The 21,366-nt window shown below is 44.4% G+C and overlaps 6 non-coding genes across 6 annotated transcripts; 3 read left to right on the top strand and 3 right to left on the bottom strand.

The window, feature by feature from the left end:
- Window positions 1-12,076: 12,076 nt before the first annotated feature.
- Window positions 12,077-12,158, bottom strand: trnas-uga (transfer RNA serine (anticodon UGA)). Its single transcript has one exon. It is a non-coding gene; the product is annotated as a tRNA-Ser (tRNA).
- Window positions 12,159-14,118: 1,960 nt separating this feature from the next.
- trnat-agu (transfer RNA threonine (anticodon AGU)) lies at window positions 14,119-14,192 on the top strand. The gene has a single exon. It is a non-coding gene; the product is annotated as a tRNA-Thr (tRNA).
- A 1,206-nt stretch (window positions 14,193-15,398) lies between these two features.
- On the bottom strand, window positions 15,399-15,480 carry trnas-uga (transfer RNA serine (anticodon UGA)). Its single transcript has one exon. It is a non-coding gene; the product is annotated as a tRNA-Ser (tRNA).
- A 1,960-nt stretch (window positions 15,481-17,440) lies between these two features.
- trnat-agu (transfer RNA threonine (anticodon AGU)) lies at window positions 17,441-17,514 on the top strand. Its single transcript has one exon. It is a non-coding gene; the product is annotated as a tRNA-Thr (tRNA).
- Window positions 17,515-18,720: 1,206 nt separating this feature from the next.
- Window positions 18,721-18,802, bottom strand: trnas-uga (transfer RNA serine (anticodon UGA)). The gene has a single exon. It is a non-coding gene; the product is annotated as a tRNA-Ser (tRNA).
- A 1,960-nt stretch (window positions 18,803-20,762) lies between these two features.
- trnat-cgu (transfer RNA threonine (anticodon CGU)) lies at window positions 20,763-20,836 on the top strand. The gene has a single exon. It is a non-coding gene; the product is annotated as a tRNA-Thr (tRNA).
- Window positions 20,837-21,366: the final 530 nt, after the last annotated feature.

The raw sequence follows: 21,366 nt of genomic DNA, 5'->3' as shown, positions 1-21,366 counted from the left end.
CAGGGGCAGGGCGCAAAGAATTATCAGGGAAAGAGGCATGGGCTCAAAATCCAAATTAGAGGGACAGGGTCAGAAGGACAGTTAATGTTCTGGAGTGTGGACTTCGGTCAGAACTGCAAACAAATAGGTGCAAGAGAGAGAGAACCTATTTCCTCTGGTAGGAGGGTCCAGCACAATGGGGCGAAGCAGTAAAGTTAGAGCTCCCCCGTTCAGGGATAATGTAAGGAATCTCTTCTTCACACAGAGGGCAGTGGAAATCTGGAATTCTATTCCCAAAACAACTGGTCAGGCTGGGGTCAATTGACAATTTCAAAATGAGATCGATAAATTTATGTTCGGCGAGGATGTGAAGGATTATGGAATCATCGCTGGTAGATGGAGTTAAGATACAGATCTGCCACGATCTAATTGAATAGCGGAGCAGGCTCGAGGTCCTAAATGGCCTCCTCCTATTTCTCTGCTCCTATGACAGTAACAGGACAGAAACCTCAACCGCTGCAAACATACGGCACATTTTATTCATATTTAACAGCAAAAATATCCGTGCCGTGTGCAACTATGCTGTGGTCAGAAAAAATACGCGAAGCTGACGTGTGGTGCTGTGATCATATCATGGTTAGTGCCCTGCATTGTGGCCGCAGTAACCTCGGTTCAAATTTAAATCACATCACAGCTCGCTTTATATCTGCTGTCCTCTACGGCACCTGCTAATGGAACAGACTGATAAATCAAATCTTACCACATGAAAAAGATGTTTTTTTGGAGGTGAAAACCTATTTACTCATTTAAAACCCCGCACTCTCACATGCCTGAGCCTGATACTCCATAATTCAAACCCGCCTCTTCTCCCAGCTTTTTCTTCTACCACAATCAGTAGCAATTCTTTACTTCACTCCTTACATTTCATTGTCACTTGCCTGCCGTATTACCTTAATCTAACATTCACTTCATGTGCTTGCGTGGTTAAGTTCTCTCTGCTACCACCGCTGTTCATTGGGGCACATGCTCCATTTGCACCAGTGTACAACCAGTCGATACATTTCGATCTGTTTGACCGCTTGACAGATAAACGCTGCAAAAGCATGACTGGACTTTAGAAGAACAGCGGCCGAATTGTTCACGAAATTTCATTGGAGAATCTTGTGATATCTTGTTAACTGAAGAACTGGGTTTTGTTTTGATGCTGGTTGGCACTTTTCCGAAAACTCTTGCAGTGCGTGAGCGACGGGCAGCGCTACCAAGCTGCCAATGGGGGTTTAACTGTGAACTATTGGCCCGCTGTTATGTTGCAGTGAGATCGGAAGTGTTCCGTCTTAATCTTAAGGGTTCTGTTGAAATGTGTGATTGAAACAAATATAGGATACATGGAAAGAGTTGAAATGTCTTTGAATGCCCGTGGCGCAAGGCCCTGTGTTCTTTATGAAGAGCGGCAGCAGGAATAAAGTTTTACAGAAATAAAATGTACAGACTTGGTGCGAATGAGTAAACTGCGCTGGTCTAAGATAGATAAAAGTTTGAAATTAAATTCATTTCCAAAGGATAAAGTTAACCCTTTCTGCCAGCTCCCTCGTCATTTGCTTTTTCAGTTAATATTTCAAACGGTGTAAGAACATAAGAAATTGAAGCAGGAGTAGGCCATTCGGCCCTTCGAGCCTGCTCAGCCATTCAATGAGATCAGGGCTGATGTTCTGCCTCAACTCCATTCACCGGCCCTATCGCCATATCCCTTGATGCCCTTACTCGTCAGAAATCTATCGACTTCTATTTTGAATATACCCAATGACTGAGCCTCCACAGCCCTCTGGGGTAGAGAATTCCAAATATTCACCACCCTCTGTGTGAAGAAATGTCTTCTCATCTCAGTCCTGAATGGCCTATCCTTTATCCTGAGACGGTGGCCACAGGTTCTAGACTCCCCAGCCTAGGGAATCATCCACCCAGCATCCACTTTATCAAGCTCTGAAATAATTCTGTATGCTTCAATGAGATCCCCTCTCATTCTTCTGAATTCAAGAGAATAGAGGTCTAGTTTACTCAATCTCTTCCCATAGGACAGTCCCGCTATCCCAGTAATCAATCTCGTGAACCTTCGTTGCACCCCCTCTATGGCAAGTATATCCTTCCTTCGGAAAGGAGACCAAAATTGTACACAGTACTCCAGGTGTGGCCTCACCAATGCCCTATATACTTGGAGTAAGACTTCTTTACTCCTATACACAAATCCTCTTGTAATGAAGGCCAGCATACCATTTGCCAACCGAATGGCTTGCTGCACCTACGCATTCACTTTCAGTGACTCATATACAAGGACACCCATGTCCCTTTGAGCATCTGCATTCCCCAATTTTTCACCATTCAGGAAATACTCTGCCTTTCTGTTTTTTCTACCAAAGTGGATAACTTCACATTTATCCACATCATATTCCACCTGCCATGTTCTCGCCCAGTCACTGAGCCTGTCCAGATTCCCTTGAAGCCTCTTCACATCCTCTTCACAACTGACACTGCCACCTAGCATTGTATCTTGAGCAAATTTGGAAATGTTACATTTAGTCCCCTCATCTAAATCATTGATATAGATTGTGAATAGCTGGGGCCCAAGCACGATCATTGAGTGACCACACTAGTTACAGCCTGACATCCTGAAAAAGACCCGTTTATCCCTACTCTTTGTTGTCTGTCTCTTAACCAGTGTAAAGCCCGTGTAGATTGGAGTTCGCTCTCAGTTTTCCCATCGATGTGAAAATGAAACACGAGGTGGCGAGGATTGCCCCGAACAGCAGAGCTGGGCACTGACTCGATTTCTATTGCTGCAGGAGTTGTTCTGTTCCTGTAAATATTTCCCTCAACATTAAAACGCCTGTTTTAACTCACAGCGTTTAAATGGGCGATTTTATTATATGTTAGAGAGTTTCCATCAAATAGATTTTAATAAATCTGCAGAAAGATGAGGTTAGGACTGGAACTGGTATGATGACGATACACAGAGTTAACATCAAATTCAGGCTCATTTTGCAATGGGGCAGGAAATCGCAAACAGTTGCTGATATGTGGCACCGTGATCGTATAGTTGTTCGTACTCTGCGTTGTGGCCGCAGCAACTTCGCTTCGAATCCGAGTCATAATACAGGTTTTTCTTCCTTCCACAATCAATAGCCCTCCTTTACTTTCCTCCTTCAATTTCGTTGTAACTTTCCTGTGGTATTACCTTAATCTAACATTCACTTTCACCTACTTGTACCGCTAAGTGTGCTCTGCTCCCACCGCTATTCCTGGGGCACATGTCCCATTCGCCCCAAACTCAAGTCGATACCTTTAGACCTGAGGGACCGCTCGACAGACAAGCTGTAGGAATGCAGGTTCGGCCTTTGGAACCAAAGCAGCCCGATTTTACAAGTAAACACCTTGGGGAATGAAGTGAACTGGGGACATTAACTGAAGAACTGTTTTGTTTTTTAGCTGGTAGTTGGCGCTTTTCCCTTGACAGTTGAGGAGCGTGAGCGATGGGAAGCAGTACATGGCTGCGGATGAAGGGTGAAATGTGAAATATGCAATTTTTGCAAACTGGTTATCAAAATGCATAATGCACGCTCAGTAGGGAACAAAGAGAGGAAGGGACGCTCCGGATGTAACAGACAGGGTAAGGGACGCTACGGATGTAACAGACAGGGTAAGGGGCGCTCCAAATGTGCCAGACAGTTTAAGGGACTCTCCAGATTTACCAGACAGTGTAAGGGACGCTCCGGATGTACCAAACAGGGTAAAGGACTCTGCGAATGTATCACACAGAGTAAGGACGCTCCGGATAGATCAGACAGCGGAAGGGACGCTCCGGATGTATCAGATAGGGTAAGGGACGTTCCGGATGAACCAGCCAGGGTAAAGGACGCTCCGGATGTATCATACAGATTAAGGGACGCTCCCGATGTACCAGAGAGGGCAAGGGACGCTCTTGATGTACCAGACAGGGCAAGGGACGCTCCGGATGTACCAGACATTCTAAAGGACACTGCGGAATTACCAGACAGGGTAAGAGATGCTCAGGGGGTTCTAGAGCGGTTAGGGTGCACTCAGGACCTATCAGACAGAATAAGGGACGGTAAAGAGGTATCAGAGAGGCTGATGGATGCAGAGTTATTACTTTCTAAACCTCACATTTTCTAATTATCAATAAAAGCAAAAGTTGAATCCGAATGTAACAGGTGGTCTGCCGTCTCCCACGTGGGGTCAATAAGACCGTAGAAAGGGGCCGGCCTGGACAATTGTAGCGCTGAGAAATAGATTTATAACTTACACTGATTCCCCCACCCAATACATTAATAAATAATACAGATATGTCTAAATATATTTGTAATGAACAGAGGTGCAAAAGCATTTACATCTAACACAATAGCAACTCACTTTGTGTCTAACATGGACATACACAAATATACTTACATCCATCACAGGTGATTGATTGCTAAAAGTACTGTAATTGTTTGTCTTTATGTGTCCCAGAAATTCGGGTCGGGGGCTTCCCGTGGGTGCAAGCCCCCGACCTACACTTACCTTGCGCGCCGGCAGTTGAGCTTTAGGGCTCCGTGGATTTCCTCTCTGTGGCCCGGTCCAGCTCCCGGCGCGCTGTGCTTGCGTGTTCCAGCGGCATAGTTAGTGCGATGCGTCCCCTTGGATAACGTGAGCCATGGGCAGCCAATCCGAGGAGGGAAAAGCCCATTCATAAGATTGACAGAAAGACCTGTCAAACTTTTGAATACTCCGGTCCCCAAAACAGCAGTTAACCTTCAAATAAATTTTAACAAATCATCACACTTTTTAAATAAACTTTAAATTACATTAAATAACTATTTTAAAAATAATTTAAATTTTTGAAAAAAATAATTTTATAAAAAAACGGGGCTAAAAATAAACTTACCTTACTTTAAAGTATTTAAAAATAATAAACCTCTGGAAAAAATGTTCTCATTTCAATTAATTGACCACTTACCTTTAAAAACCAGGCCTTACGCCTGCTTTTCAAATGTGTAAATCCTACAGGCTTACCCTTGCGTGAAAACCTGTAAAAAAAAACTATGTTCAAAGCGCACGCGCCGCCTCCCCTGCGCGCGCGTTCCACCTCTGAACCACTTCGTTCAGAGGATCGGAAGTGCCGGTTTCCCGCGCATGCGCGGTGCATGCAAGATATCGGCCCTTCCATCGGATCTACGCGTGAGTACCCCTTGCATACTCACGCGTTGGGACCCGAATCTCTGGGCCTACAATGGGCCAGAAATTCGGGTCGGAGGCTTCCCGTGCGTGGAAGCCCCCGACCTGCAGTTACCTAGCGCGCCTGCCTTTGTGCTGTGGACCCGCGTGGGATTCTGATCCTGGGCCTGCTCCAGCTGCTGGCGCGCAGTGCTTGCAAGTCCCAGTGGCGCCATTAGTTCGAAGAGTCCCCTGGGATCACGTGGGCAATGGAGAGCCAATCGTAGCACGGAATCTTTATTATCAGATTTGACAGGAAGACCTGTCAAATCAATGAATAGAGATCTGCCCGAAAACCTAACTAAAACTTCAACATTTTTTTAGAAAACATCACAATTTTAAAATAACTATAAATTACATAAAATAACTATTTAAAAAAAAAATTAAATTTTGAAAAAAATAATTTCTGTTTTTAACGCGGCTTAAAATAAACTTACCTTTCATTTAAGTATTTAAAAATAATAAACGTGTGGAAAAAAGTTTTAATTTTATTTAATTCACCATTTACCATGTTAAAAGCAGGCCTGGCACTGATTGTTTAATCTCGGCAATGAGAATTTCACATACATAAAGCAGATATTTTAGATCAGATACAGCGTTAAATCTCATTGCTCTAATGCATCAGTGTGTGAATATGACATTAAATGTGTTTCAATACATAAGAAATAGGAGCAGGAGTAGGCCATACGGCCCCTCGGGCCTGCTCTGCCATTCAATAGGGTCATGGCTGATCTGAATGTAGACTCGCGTCCACTTCCCTGCCCTCTCCCCGTAACCCCTAATTCCCTTATCTGCTAGGAAAATGTCTATCTCCATTTTATATTTATTTAATGTTGCAGCTTCCACAGCTCTCTGGGATAGCAAATTCCATAGATTTACTACCCTCTGAGTGAAGAAGTTTCTCCTCATCTCAGTTTTGAAAGGGCAGCAACTTATTCTAAGATTATGCCCCCTAGTCCTAGTCGCACCCATCAGTGGAAACATCCTCACCGCATCCACCCGATCAAGTCCCCTCACAATCTTATATGTTTCGATAAGATCGCCTCTCATTCTTCTGAACTCCAATGAGTAGAGTCCCAACCTACTCAACCTTTCCTCATACATCAACCTCCTCATCTCTGGAATCAACCGAGTGAACCTTCTCTGAACCGCCTCGAGAGCAAGTATATATTTTCTTAAATATGGAAACCAAAACTGCACGCAGTATTCCAGGTGTGGCCTCACCAATACCCTGTGTAACTGCAGCAAGACTTCCCTGTTTTTATACTCCATCCCCCTTGCAATAAAAGCCAAGATTTCATTGGCCTTCCTGATCACCTGCTGCACCTGCATACTAACTTTTTGTGTTTCATGCACCAGGACCCCCAGATCCCTTTGTACTGTAGCACTTTGCAGTTTCTCTCCATTTAGATAATAACTTGCTCTTTGATTTTTTCGGCCAAAGTGCATAACCTCACAGTTTCCAACATTATGTTGCATCTGCCAAATCTCTGCCAACTCACTTAGCCTGTCTACGTCCTTTTGTAGGTTTTTTATGCCCTCCTCACTCAATGCTTTCCCTCCCATCTTTGTATCGTCGGCAAACTTGGATATGTTGCACTCGGTCCCTTCCTCCAAATCGTTAATATAGATTGTAAAGAGTTGGGGTCCCAGCACTGACCCCTGCGGAACACCACTAGTTACTGATTGCGAGCCCGAGAACGAACCATTTATATCAACTCTTTGTTTTCTGTTCGATAGCAAATCTTCCACCCATGCCAGTATATTACCCCCAACCCCGTGATTTTTTTATCTTGATCAGTAATCTTTTGTGTGGAACCTTGTCAAGTGCCTTTTGGAAGTCCAAATACACTACATCCACTGGTTCCGCTTTATCCACCCTGTATGTTACATCCTCAAAGAATTCGAGCAAATTGCTCAAACATGACTTCCGCTTCGTAAAACCATGCTGACTCTGTCCTATTAAATTATGTTTATGCAAATGCTCTGTTACTGTTTCCTTAATAACGGACTCCAACATTTTGCCAACCACAGATGTTAGGCTAACTGGTCTATAGTTTCCAGCTTTTTGTCTACTTCCCTGCTTAAATAAGGGTGTTACATTAGCAGTTTTCTAATCTGCTGGGGCCTTTCCTGAGTCCAGGGAGATCTGGAAAATAATCACCGATACATCCACAATCCCTACCGCCACTTCTCTCAAGACCCTAGGATGTAGGCCATCAGGTCCGGGGGATTTATCCGCCTTAAGTCCCATTATTTTACTGAGTACTATCTCCTTAGTGATTTTAATCGTGTTTAGCTCCTCCCCCCCCCCCATTGCCCCCTGTTTGTCCAGTGTTGGGATATTTTTAGTGTCCTCTACTGTAAAGACTGATACAAAATACAGTAGGGGGATTTAAAGCAGATTCGGAGCCAATGGTTTCTAAGGTGATCTTACCTGTGGCTCGTTAGTTCAGTATTTCTGTTTCCAAATGGTAGAAACAACCTTTAATAAAGTCCCCTTTACCGCATGTCCTGCCGAGCTCCCAGATTGACAATGTGGAAAATATGGAGCAGGCTTCTGGAAACAAACGGACTTACACATTGACCTCACAGTTTCAGCACTTCTGGGACGGAATTCCTGCTTTAAAGAATAAAATTGCCGTTTTATTGCGATGTACTGAACACAAGCTGTTTTTCTGGCAGTTATTATTTGAAGATTTGTGGAATGTCTCCAGGCCGAGGAAAGTGGTTCTATTAAAATGTTGGGGCGCGTCCAGAATTTGGACCCGGTACCTCCTGCATTTTAATTGATGTGAATTCCCAAAATGACAACCACACCCCTAGACCAAAGAACCACTAACCTTGCACTGATTGTTTAATCTCGGCAATGAGAATTTCACATACATAAAGCAGATATTTTAGATCAGAGACAGCGTTAAATCTCAATGCATGAATGTGTGAATATGACATTAAATGTGTTTCAATACAGTAGGGGGATTTAAAGCAGATTCTGAGCCAATGGTTTCTAAGGTGATCTTACCTGTGGCTCGTTATTTCACTCTCCCCTTCCTCCCACACGCTGACGGTTTTTAAACCTTGTTTTATTTCTGCTTCTCTGGGCCAGAGCATTCCACAGTCCCACAAGCCTTTTTACAAATACCCTTTCACTGCTTGACTTCTCTGTTTATTAGTTATGAAGCACCTTGAGGTGCAATGGTAGCGTTTCTGACGTCAAATTAAAAGGCGGCGATTTGGAAACACGTTGGGGTCACAGTTTCTTTTGCACAGAATTGAACCGGAATCTTTCAAGATGGACTATTGTATTTGCTGCATCACAATAAAACATATCTTGTTATAAAGGCTGGCTCATTAGCTCCCCAGTGTCAGAGGAAGGATGGTCTGATCTCCTGATTTATTTCATGTAAGACACAAACACAGGGTAATCATTCAGAATCACCTCACAGATTGACACAGATATAAACAAAGCGGTAGATACAGATAGCAATGAGACACATGGCGAAACGGACAAGAGTTCTGTACACAATTAAACTCTACAGAGATACCGACAGTGTGAGAGATCATTACAGGATCCTGCAACGATGCCTCGATCAATAGCAACAGTTAGGAGCTGCATTTCAGATGCAGCCTATTACCATCTCGTCTAGCTTCTAATCTCTTTTACTTCTTTTGGTTCTTTTATTCTTTTGTCCGATCGCAGCCCTGCCTTCGATCTAGTTCCTTTTCTCTCCAGTTTTGAAGAAGGGTCAAACCCGAAACGTCAACTCAAATTTCTCTCCACGGATGTTGCCTGACCTGCTGAGTTTTTCCAGCATTTTCTGTTGTTATTTCGGATTTCCAACATCTGCAGTATTTTGCTATCATCCCCATGAGTTTGTTTGCTGTTCCCCAGCTCCCAGAGTGAGTGTGACCGCGACAGCAGCAACATTCAGGCCGCCTGTCCGGCCCCGCTCTCTCCAAGCGCCCTCTGCTGGTGGAAAGCAGCAATTGCAACCTCAGAGAGCGTAAACTGCCCATCGCTGCGTAACAAGATATCATTGAAGCAGAGGAGCGCAGAGGTTTACATCTGTAGCGTGTAGGTAATATGACCGACTCATTGTTTTGGAACAGCTGAACCTGAATCGTTCTCTGGCAGATGTTGCAGATTTACGTATGAAAAGTGCCCTCGAGGTACAATCGACAAATTTGGAGATGACGTGCAGTGGGACAAGTTAAAGGATCAGCACAGTTAATGCCGAGAACAAATTAAACAATAGCTCAAGCTGATGAATCTTACACTGGTGAAAATCATCAGCGGAAATTTAGAGGAAGCGACATTGAGAAGGGCTGTACTGCGATTCTAACACTTCTCCAAGCACATTCCGGGCAAATCATTGACAGTAAAAAGACGGTTTGGAATGGAAAAGGAACTGCGGGCACGCGTGACAGAGCATTGGTATTGGGAATGCAAAACTGCTGTCTCCAATACTCTGCTTACCTGAATCAGTCAAAATGCAATGGACAATACATGACAAACCTATTTGAATATACATTTGATAATCAGTTGATTCGGTCTGTATTCCAGACAGAGTGACACTTCAGTGAATGGGTATGAATCTCGCTTGAGGGATTGTAGATTGAAATTTGCGAAAGGTCCCGCGTGAGCCCCTTTTTAACGTTGGCGTCGTACTTCTGCTCCCACATGACACAGATCAGCCACAGCCTCTGCTCACTGCCCGCCGGCTGCAGAAACATTGTCTCCAGATTACAAACTGATTCTAGGTCGGAGATCAATATTCAGGGTAGAGCCTAAACACAGCGGGTGGGATCAAATAATAAAGCATTTATTTTAGACCAGAGGCAGCGATAAATGTCCTATATTGCTCACATGCATCAATTTGTGAATCTGACATTAAATGGGTTGAAATACAGTGGGGGGATTTAAATTAGATTCGGGGCCAATAGTTTCCAAGTTGATCTTTCCTGTGTCTCTCTTGCCTCTCTGCCCCCTTCCTCCCACAGGCCGCCGGTTTTTAAACCTTGTTTTAAATCTGCTGCTTGCTGGGCCAGTGCATTCCACAGTCTCACAGCCCTTTCTACAAATACCCTTTCAGTGCTTGACTTCTCTGTTTGTTAGTTATGAATCACCTTGAGGTGCAATGGTGGCGTTTGTGACGTCAGATTAAAAGGCAGGCTATTGGAAACACGTTGGAGTCACAGTTTCTTTTGCACAGAATTGAAACTGAAACTTTTGAGATGGAATATCGTATTTGCTGCATCACAGTAAACAAAATCGTGTTATAACTGTTGGCTTATTTGTTCCCCAGTGTCAGAGGAAGAGTTGTCTGATCCCCCCATTTATTTCATATAAGACACAAACATAGGGTAATCATTCAGAATCACCTCACAGATTGACACTGAGATAAATTAAGCGGGAGATACAGAGAGCAATGGGACATATGGCGGAATGGACAAGAGAGCTGGAGAAATAAGAAACGGCCTGAGAGTCCAGAAGACAGTGACCGGAAGCTGATAGACATCAGTGTGTGGGGGCGAGAAATTATGCCAGCATTCGGTCCCGTGGCTTAGCTGGTCAAAGCGTCTGTCTAGTTAACGGGAAGATTCTGGGTTCGATTCCCAACTGGGCCTATATTTAAAGAATCTCCAGGGGTGAGTTTCTTCTCGTGTGAAAAAGCTACAATTCCTTTAAATGTAACTGTGCCTGCATCAGTTCCCATTCTGGATGAAGGCTCCAGTGGCTGACGAGGCCTGCGTTGAATTTCACCGCTTCTGTATTTCTGGCGGTGCTGATTTTGGACTCTTCACCAAAAATCCATGGTTCCTTAGCAGTGCCATGCGATACTTTGCAGAGCTCCAGTTGTTGATGTGTGGTGCCGTGCTCGTATAGTGATTAATAATCTGCATTCTGGCCGCAGCAACTTCGGCTCCAAACCGAAACATAACGCAGACTTTTCTTCCTTCCACAATCAATAGCTCTCCTTTACTTTCCCCCTTCAATTTCATTATAATTTTCCTGTGGTATTTCCTTAATCTAACATTCACTTTCAGCCACTTAAACTGCTAAGTGTGCTCTGCTACCACCACTCTTCCTGGGCCACATGTCCCATACGCCCCAATCTGAGTTGGTGCTTTGAAACCAGTCGATACATTTAGACCTGCGAGACCTCCCGTCAGTCAAGCTCTGCGAAAGCAGAGCCGGCCTTCGGAACCAATGCAGCCCGATTCAGAAAATTCCTTGGGAAATGAAGCTTCAAACTTTTCAAACAAATCGTTTTATTGACATAATAATACAAGTTTTACAGAGAGAGACTTGTACAACCTCAGTGGTGCAACTCAAAACTCAGAATGTTCAATTGTTCTGCTTCGGGAGAGGGAGAGATGAATTATGAGTTGGTGTCCTTCTTGTTTTTTTTCTGGTCAGTCTTCCAGATCTCCACTCCGTTTGTCTGTCTCCTGGACTGTCTCCTGGAATGTGTTCTGCTTTTCACTTTAGAATGGCTGCTCTTGTACCATTGCTGCTGACAGAAACAAGCCTTCCAGTGACTTTCCATTCTCTCTCTCCCACGGTTACACAGACTGATGCTACCGGACAGCAGCGAGTGTATGGGAAGGTACCTCAGAGACTGTCGAGGCCTCCTTATCTGGAGCTTCCAGACAATCTGCAGATAACTTTTGGAATTCGGTCAGCAAACCTTCTTGAAGTAAGTGATCCAGTTGTCTCGGCAATCCTTTAGTTTCCTTAAAACCGGCATTGAAAATTCCAAAATCCTCCAAGAGGGAGCAGATTGAAGAAAATAAATTATTTGAAGTAGTTAATTATCATAATGAGATAGCCCGCTGCAAGCAGGGCTCGAACCTGCGCGGGGAAACCCCATTGGATTTCAAGTCCAACGCCTTAACCACTCGGCCATCGCAGCCGCGACAATGTCAGCTCCAAGATACTAAGTTCTCAAATCGCTGACCCTGTTTATTGTTGGCGATGACGGTTTCGTGATATTTAATTTGCTGCAAATTCAGCAAGTCCAGAAAAATCGCAGCGATCATTACAATAAAAGAAAACTTCCGATATTTAACGGTATGTAAGATGTTGAGAACAGTATGGAATATTCTGCAGGGTAATGAAAATAAACAGCAGAAACATTGTGTTCTGCTCCCACATGACACAGATCAGCCACAGCCTCTGCTCCCTGCCCGCCGGCTGCAGAAACCTTGTCTCCAGATTACAAACTGATTCTAGGTCGGAGATAAATATTCAGGGTAGAGCCTAAACGCAGCGGGTGGGATCAAATAATAAAGCAGTTATTTTAGACCAGAGACAGCGATAAATGTCCTATATTGCTCACATGCATCAATTTGTGAATCTGACATTAAATGGGTTTAAATACAGTGGGGGGATTTAAAGTAGATTCGGGGTCAATAGTTTCCAAGTTGATCTTTCCTGTGTCTCTCTTGCCTCTCTGCCCCCTTCCTCCCACAGGCTGCCGGTTTTTAAACCTTGTTTTAAATCTGCTGCTTGCTGGACCAGTGCATTCCACAGTCTCACAACCCTTTCTACAAATACCCTTTCAGTGCTTGATTTCTCTGCTTATTAGTTATGAATCACCTTGAGGTGCAATGGTGGCGATTGTGACGTCAGATTAAAAGGCAGGCTATTGGAAACACGTTGGAGTCACAGTTTCTTTTGCACAGAATTGAAACTGAAACTTTTAAGCTGGAATATTGTATTTGCTGCATCACAGTAAACAATATCGTGGTATAACTGTTGGCTTATTTGTTCCCCAGTGTCAGAGGAAGAGTTGTCTGATCCCCCCATTTATTTCATACTAGCTGGGGAGCCCGGCGTTGCCGGGGCTGTTTTGGGGCAGGCGGTTTAAATCGAGTGCCAGGCTTTGGGGCCCTGTCTGTGTCCCTTTGTGAATCTGGTGCTGGGCAACATTTTAAATCGAGTGGCAGGCTTTAGGGCCCTGTGTGTGTCCCTGTCTGTCTACCTTTTAAAAGCTTGCAAAATGAAAGTGAAACTACTTATGGCTTTGGGGCCATGTCTGTGTCCCTTTGTGAATCTGGTGCTGGGCAACATTTTAAATCGAGTGGCAGGCTTAGGGCGGTGTCTGTGTCCCTGTATGTGTACCTTTTAAAAGGTTGAAAAATGAAAGTGAAAGTACTTATAAAACGTTTTTGGTAAATCTTGTGTTACTTTTAAAAGAGATACTAATTTTGAAAGTCGTTATAGCTGGAAGCTGAAGTCATTTGAGCTGGAAGCTTAGTGAAAGAATGGCTGCCACATCCCCGAGATGAAAACGAATAGTCCCGCCCACACACACACCGATTGGCCAACCATCAGGGGACCGTACTGTAGGATTGGTCAATCGTGACGGAACAGGATTGGTGGAACCTTGATGTCAGTCAATCAATGCTAGCAGATAATGAGTTTAATTTTGAAGGTTTTTTGCTGAAGGTTTTTTGCATAAGGCGCGAACACTTTTCCTCCGACTGAAAAGTAAATACGCTTAAAACCGTCTCTGAAGCGTAAGCTTTCTTTGGAGGTAACGCGCGCGTAGGTACGCCCTGTAACTTTCGAGCGCATAGCCCGACAGACGCACAGGCGATGACAGAATGACAGACAGAATGACAGACAGAATGACAGACAGAAGTACCGATTTATATATATAGATAAGACACAAACATCGGGTAATCATTCAGAATCACCTCACAGATTGACACTGAGATAAATTAAGCGGGAGATACAGAGAGCAATGGGACATATGGCGGAATGGACAAGAGAGCTGGAGAAATAAGAAACGGCCTGAGAGTCCAGAAGACAGTGACCGGAAGCTGATAGACATCAGTGAGTGGGGGCGAGAAATTGTGCCAGCATTCGGTCCCGTGGCTTAGCTGGTCAAAGCGTCTGTCTAGTAAACAGGAGATCCTGGGTTCGATTCCCAGCGGGGCCTATTTTTATAGAATCTCCAGGGGTGAGTTTCTTCTCGTGTGAAAAGGCTACAATTCTTTTAAATGTAACTGTGCCTACACCAGTTCCCATTCTGGATGAAGGCTCCAGTGGCGGCGAGGCCTCCGTTGAATTTCACCGCTTCTGTATTTCTGGCGGTGCTGATTTTGGACTCTTCATCAAAAATCCATGTTTCCTAAGCAGTGCCATGCGATACTTTGCAGAGCTCCAGTTGTTGATGTGTGGTGCCGTGCTCGTATAGTGATTAATAATCTGCATTCTGGCCGCAGCAACTTCGGCTCCAAACCGAAACATAACGCAGACTTTTCTTCCTTCCACAATCAATAGCTCTCCTTTACTTTCCCCCTTCAATTTCATTATAATTTTCCTGCGGTATTTCCTTAATCTAACATTCACTTTCAGCCACTTAAACTGCTAAGTGTGCTCTGCTACCACCACTCTTCCTGGGCCACATGTCCCATACGCCCCAATCTGAGTTGGTGCTTTGAAACCAGTCGATACATTTAGACCTGCGAGACCTCCCGACAGTCAAGCTCTGCGAAAGCAGAGCCGGCCTTCGGAACCAATGCAGCCCGATTCAGAAAATTCCTTGGGAAATGAAGCTTCAAACTTTTCAAACAAATCGTTTTATTGACATAATAATACAAGTTTTACAGAGAGAGACTTGTACAACCTCAGTGGTGCAACTCAAAACTCAGAATGCTCAATTCTTCTGCTTCGGGAGAGGGAGAGATGAATTATGAGTTGGTGTCCTCCTTGTTTTTTTTCTGGTCAGTCTTCCAGATCTCCACTCCGTTTGTCTGTCTCCTGGACTGTCTCCTGGAATGTGTTCTGCTTTTCACTTTAGAATGGCTGCTCTTGTACCATTGCTGCTGACAGAAACAAGCCTTCCAGTGACTTTCCATTCTCTCTCTCCCACGGTTACACAGACTGATGCTACCGGACAGCAGCGAGTGTATGGGAAGGTACCTCAGAGACTGTCGAGGCCTCCTTATCTGGAGCTTCCAGACAATCTGCAGATAACTTTTGGAATTCGGTCAGCAAACCTTCTTGAAGTAAGTGATCCAGTTGTCTCGGCAATCCTTTAGTTTCCTTAAAACCGGCATTGAAAATTCCAAAATCCTCCAAGAGGGAGCAGATTGAAGAAAATAAATTATTTGAAGTAGTTAATTATCATAATGAGATAGCCCGCTGCGAGCAGGGCTCGAACCTGCGCGGGGAAACCCCATTGGATTTCAAGTCCAACGCCTTAACCACTCGGCCATCGCAGCCGCGAAAATGTCGGCTCCAAGATACTAAGTTCTCAAATCGCTGACCCTGTTTATTGTTGGCGATGACGGTTTCGTGATATTTAATTTGCTGCAAATTCAGCAAGTCCAGAAGAATCGCAGCGATCATTACAATAAAAGAAAACTTCCGATATTTAACGGTATGTAAGATGTTGAGAACAGTATGGAATATTCTGCAGGGTAATGAAAATAAACAGCAGAAACATTGTGTTCTGCTCCCACATGACATAGATCAGCCACAGCCTCTGCTCCCTGCCCGCCGGCTGCAGAAACCTTGTCTCCAGATTACAAACTGATTCTAGGTCGGAGATAAATATTCAGGGTAGAGCCTAAACGCAGCGGGTGGGATCAAATAATAAAGCAGTTATTTTAGACCAGAGACAGCGATAAATGTCCTATATTGCTCACATGCATCAATTTGTGAATTTGACATTAAATGGGTTTAAATACAGTGGGGGGATTTAAAGTAGATTCGGGGTCAATAGTTTCCAAGTTGATCTTTCCTGTGTCTCTCTTGCCTCTCTGCCCCCTTCCTCCCACAGGCTGCCGGTTTTTAAACCTTGTTTTAAATCTGCTGCTTGCTGGACCAGTGCATTCCACAGTCTCACAACCCTTTCTACAAATACCCTTTCAGTGCTTGATTTCTCTGCTTATTAGTTATGAATCACCTTGAGGTGCAATGGTGGCGATTGTGACGTCAGATTAAAAGGCAGGCTATTGGAAACACGTTGGAGTCACAGTTTCTTTTGCACAGAATTGAAACTGAAACTTTTAAACTGGAATATTGTATTTGCTGCATCACAGTAAACAATATCGTGGTATAACTGTTGGCTTATTTGTTCCCCAGTGTCAGAGGAAGAGTTGTCTGATCCCCCCATTTATTTCATACTAGCTGGGGAGCCCGGCGTTGCCGGGGCTGTTTTGGGGCAGGCGGTTTAAATCGAGTGCCAGGCTTTGGGGCCCTGTCTGTGTCCCTTTGTGAATCTGGTGCTGGGCAACATTTTAAATCGAGTGGCAGGCTTTAGGGCCCTGTGTGTGTCCCTGTCTGTCTACCTTTTAAAAGCTTGAAAAATGAAAGTGAAACTACTTATGGCTTTGGGGCCCTGTCTGTGTCCCTTTGTGAATCTGGTGCTGGGCAACATTTTAAATCGAGTGGCAGGCTTAGGGCCCTGTCTGTGTCCCTGTATGTCTACCTTTTAAAAGGTTGAAAAATGAAAGTGAAAGTACTTATAAAACGTTTTTGGTAAATCTTATGTTACTTTTAAAAGAGATACTAACTTTGAAAGTCGTTATAGCTGGAAGCTGAAGTCATTTGAGCTGGAAGCTTAGTGAAAGAATGGCTGCCACATCCCCGAGAAAAAAACGAATAGTCCCGCCCACACACACACCGATTGGCCAACCATCAGGGGACCGTACTGTAGGATTGGTCAATCGTGACGGAACAGGATTGGTGGAACCTTGATGTCAGTCAATCAATGCTAGCAGATAATGAGTTTAATTTTGAAGGTTTTTTGCTGAAGGTTTTTTGCATAAGGCGCGAACACTTTTCGTCCGACTGAAAAGTAAATACGCTTAAAACCGTCTCTGAAGCGTAAGCTTTCTTTGGAGGTAACGCGCGCGTAGGTACGCCCTGTAACTTTCGAGCGCATAGCCCGACAGACGCACAGGCGATGACAGAATGACAGACAGAATGACAGACAGAATGACAGTCAGAAGTACCGATTTATATATATAGATAAGACACAAACATAGGGTAATCATTCAGAATCACCTCACAGATTGACACTGAGATAAATTAAGCGGGAGATACAGAGAGCAATGGGACATATGGCGGAATGGACAAGAGAGCTGGAGAAATAAGAAACGGCCTGAGAGTCCAGAAGACAGTGACCGGAAGCTGATAGACATCAGTGAGTGGGGGCGAGAACTTGTGCCAGCATTCGGTCCCGTGGCTTAGCTGGTCAAAGCGTCTGTCTAGTAAACAGGAGATCCTGGGTTCGATTCCCAGCGGGGCCTATTTTTATAGAATCTCCAGGGGTGAGTTTCTTCTCGTGTGAAAAGGCTACAATTCTTTTAAATGTAACTGTGCCTGCACCAGTTCCCATTCTGGATGAAGGCTCCAGTGGCTGCGAGGCCTCCGTTGAATTTCACCGCTTCTGTATTTCTGGCGGTGCTGATTTTGGACTCTTCATCAAAAATCCATGTTTCCTAAGCAGTGCCATGCGATACTTTGCAGAGCTCCAGTTGTTGATGTGTGGTGCCGTGCTCGTATAGTGATTAATAATCTGCATTCTGGCCGCAGCAACTTCGGCTCCAAACCGAAACATAACGCAGACTTTTCTTCCTTCCACAATCAATAGCTCTCCTTTACTTTCCCCCTTCAATTTCATTATAATTTTCCTGCGGTATTTCCTTAATCTAACATTCACTTTCAGCCACTTAAACTGCTAAGTGTGCTCTGCTACCACCACTCTTCCTGGGCCACATGTCCCATACGCCCCAATCTGAGTTGGTGCTTTGAAACCAGTCGATACATTTAGACCTGCGAGACCTCCAGACAGTCAAGCTCTGCGAAAGCAGAGCCGGCCTTCGGAACCAATGCAGCCCGATTCAGAAAATTCCTTGGGAAATGAAGCTTCAAACTTTTCAAACAAATCGTTTTATTGACATAATAATACAAGTTTTACAGAGAGAGACTTGTACAACCTCAGTGGTGCAACTCAAAACTCAGAATGTTCAATTCTTCTGCTTCGGGAGAGGGAGAGATGAATTATGAGTTGGTGTCCTCCTTGTTTTTTTTCTGGTCAGTCTTCCAGATCTCCACTCCGTTTGTCTGTCTCCTGGACTGTCTCCTGGAATGTGTTCTGCTTTTCACTTTAGAATGGCTGCTCTTGTACCATTGCTGCTGACAGAAACAAGCCTTCCAGTGACTTTCCATTCTCTCTCTCCCACGGTTACACAGACTGATGCTACCGGACAGCAGCGAGTGTATGGGAAGGTACCTCAGAGACTGTCGAGGCCTCCTTATCTGGAGCTTCCAGACAATCTGCAGATAACTTTTGGAATTCGGTCAGCAAACCTTCTTGAAGTAAGTGATCCAGTTGTCTCGGCAATCCTTTAGTTTCCTTAAAACCGGCATTGAAAATTCCAAAATCCTCCAAGAGGGAGCAGATTGAAGAAAATAAATTATTTGAAGTAGTTAATTATCATAATGAGATAGCCCGCTGCAAGCAGGGCTCGAACCTGCGCGGGGAAACCCCATTGGATTTCAAGTCCAACGCCTTAACCACTCGGCCATCGCAGCCGCGACAATGTCGGCTCCAAGATACTAAGTTCTCAAATCGCTGACCCTGTTTATTGTTGGCGATGACGGTTTCGTGATATTTAATTTGCTGCAAATTCAGCAAGTCCAGAAGAATCGCAGCGATCATTACAATAAAAGAAAACTTCCGATATTTAACGGTATGTAAGATGTTGAGAACAGTATGGAATATTCTGCAGGGTAATGAAAATAAACAGCAGAAACATTGTGTTCTGCTCCCACATGACACAGATCAGCCACAGCCTCTGCTCCCTGCCCGCCGGCTGCAGAAACCTTGTCTCCAGATTACAAACTGATTCTAGGTCGGAGATAAATATTCAGGGTAGAGCCTAAACGCAGCGGGTGGGATCAAATAATAAAGCAGTTATTTTAGACCAGAGACAGCGATAAATGTCCTATATTGCTCACATGCATCAATTTGTGAATCTGACATTAAATGGGTTTAAATACAGTGGGGGGATTTAAAGTAGATTCGGGGTCAATAGTTTCCAAGTTGATCTTTCCTGTGTCTCTCTTGCCTCTCTGCCCCCTTCCTCCCACAGGCTGCCGGTTTTTAAACCTTGTTTTAAATCTGCTGCTTGCTGGACCAGTGCATTCCACAGTCTCACAACCCTTTCTACAAATACCCTTTCAGTGCTTGATTTCTCTGCTTATTAGTTATGAATCACCTTGAGGTGCAATGGTGGCGATTGTGACGTCAGATTAAAAGGCAGGCTATTGGAAACACGTTGGAGTCACAGTTTCTTTTGCACAGAATTGAAACTGAAACTTTTAAGCTGGAATATTGTATTTGCTGCATCACAGTAAATAATATCGTGGTATAACTGTTGGCTTATTTGTTCCCCAGTGTCAGAGGAAGAGTTGTCTGATCCCCCCATTTATTTCATACTAGCTGGGGAGCCCGGCGTTGCCGGGGCTGTTTTGGGGCAGGCGGTTTAAATCGAGTGCCAGGCTTTGGGGCCCTGTCTGTGTCCCTTTGTGAATCTGGTGCTGGGCAACATTTTAATTCGAGTGGCAGGCTTTAGGGCCCTGTGTGTGTCCCTGTCTGTCTACCTTTTAAAAGCTTGCAAAATGAAAGTGAAACTACTTATGGCTTTGGGGCCCTGTCTGTGTCCCTTTGTGAATCTGGTGCTGGGCAACATTTTAAATCGAGTGGCAGGCTTAGGGCCCTGTCTGTGTCCCTGTATGTCTACCTTTTAAAAGGTTGAAAAATGAAAGTGAAAGTACTTATAAAACGTTTTTGGTAAATCTTATGTTACTTTTAAAAGAGATACTAACTTTGAAAGTCGTTATAGCTGGAAGCTGAAGTCATTTGAGCTGGAAGCTTAGTGAAAGAATGGCTGCCACATCCCCGAGATGAAAACGAATAGTCCCGCCCACACACACACCGATTGGCCAACCATCAGGGGACCGTACTGTAGGATTGGTCAATCGTGACGGAACAGGATTGGTGGAACCTTGATGTCAGTCAATCAATGCTAGCAGATAATGAGTTTAATTTTGAAGGTTTTTTGCTGAAGGTTTTTTGCATAAGGCGCGAACACTTTTCCTCCGACTGAAAAGTAAATACGCTTAAAACCGTCTCTGAAGCGTAAGCTTTCTTTGGAGGTAACGCGCGCGTAGGTACGCCCTGTAACTTTCGAGCGCATAGCCCGACAGACGCACAGGCGATGACAGAATGACAGACAGAATGACAGACAGAATGACAGTCAGAAGTACCGATTTATATATATAGATAAGACACAAACATAGGGTAATCATTCAGAATCACCTCACAGATTGACACTGAGATAAATTAAGCGGGAGATACAGAGAGCAATGGGACATATGGCGGAATGGACAAGAGAGCTGGAGAAATAAGAAACGGCCTGAGAGTCCAGAAGACAGTGACCGGAAGCTGATAGACATCAGTGAGTGGGGGCGAGAAATTGTGCCAGCATTCGGTCCCGTGGCTTAGCTGGTCAAAGCGTCTGTCTCGTAAACAGGAGATCCTGGGTTCGATTCCCAGCGGGGCCTATTTTTATAGAATCTCCAGGGGTGAGTTTCTTCTCGTGTGAAAAGGCTACAATTCTTTTAAATGTAACTGTGCCTGCACCAGTTCCCATTCTGGATGAAGGCTCCAGTGGCGGCGAGGCCTCCGATGAATTTCACCGCTTCTGTATTTCTGGCGGTGCTGATTTTGGACTCTTCATCAAAAATCCATGTTTCCTAAGCAGTGCCATGCGATACTTTGCAGAGCTCCAGTTGTTGATGTGTGGTGCCGTGCTCGTATCGTGATTAATAATCTGCATTCTGGCCGAAGCAACTTCGGCTCCAAACCGAAACATAACGCAGACTTTTCTTCCTTCCACAATCAATAGCTCTCCTTTACTTTCCCCCTTCAATTTCATTATAATTTTCCTGCGGTATTTCCTTAATCTAACATTCACTTTCAGCCACTTAAACTGCTAAGTGTGCTCTGCTACCACCACTCTTCCTGGGCCACATGTCCCATACGCCCCAATCTGAGTTGGTGCTTTGAAACCAGTCGATACATTTAGACCTGC

This window comes from Somniosus microcephalus, unplaced genomic scaffold (assembly GCF_052327205.1).
Source record: "Somniosus microcephalus isolate GS21.2 unplaced genomic scaffold, FLI_Smic_1.0 unresolved_chr1, whole genome shotgun sequence".
Classification (NCBI taxonomy): Eukaryota; Metazoa; Chordata; class Chondrichthyes; order Squaliformes; family Somniosidae; genus Somniosus; species Somniosus microcephalus.
This window is presented reverse-complemented; position numbering and strand designations above follow the sequence as displayed.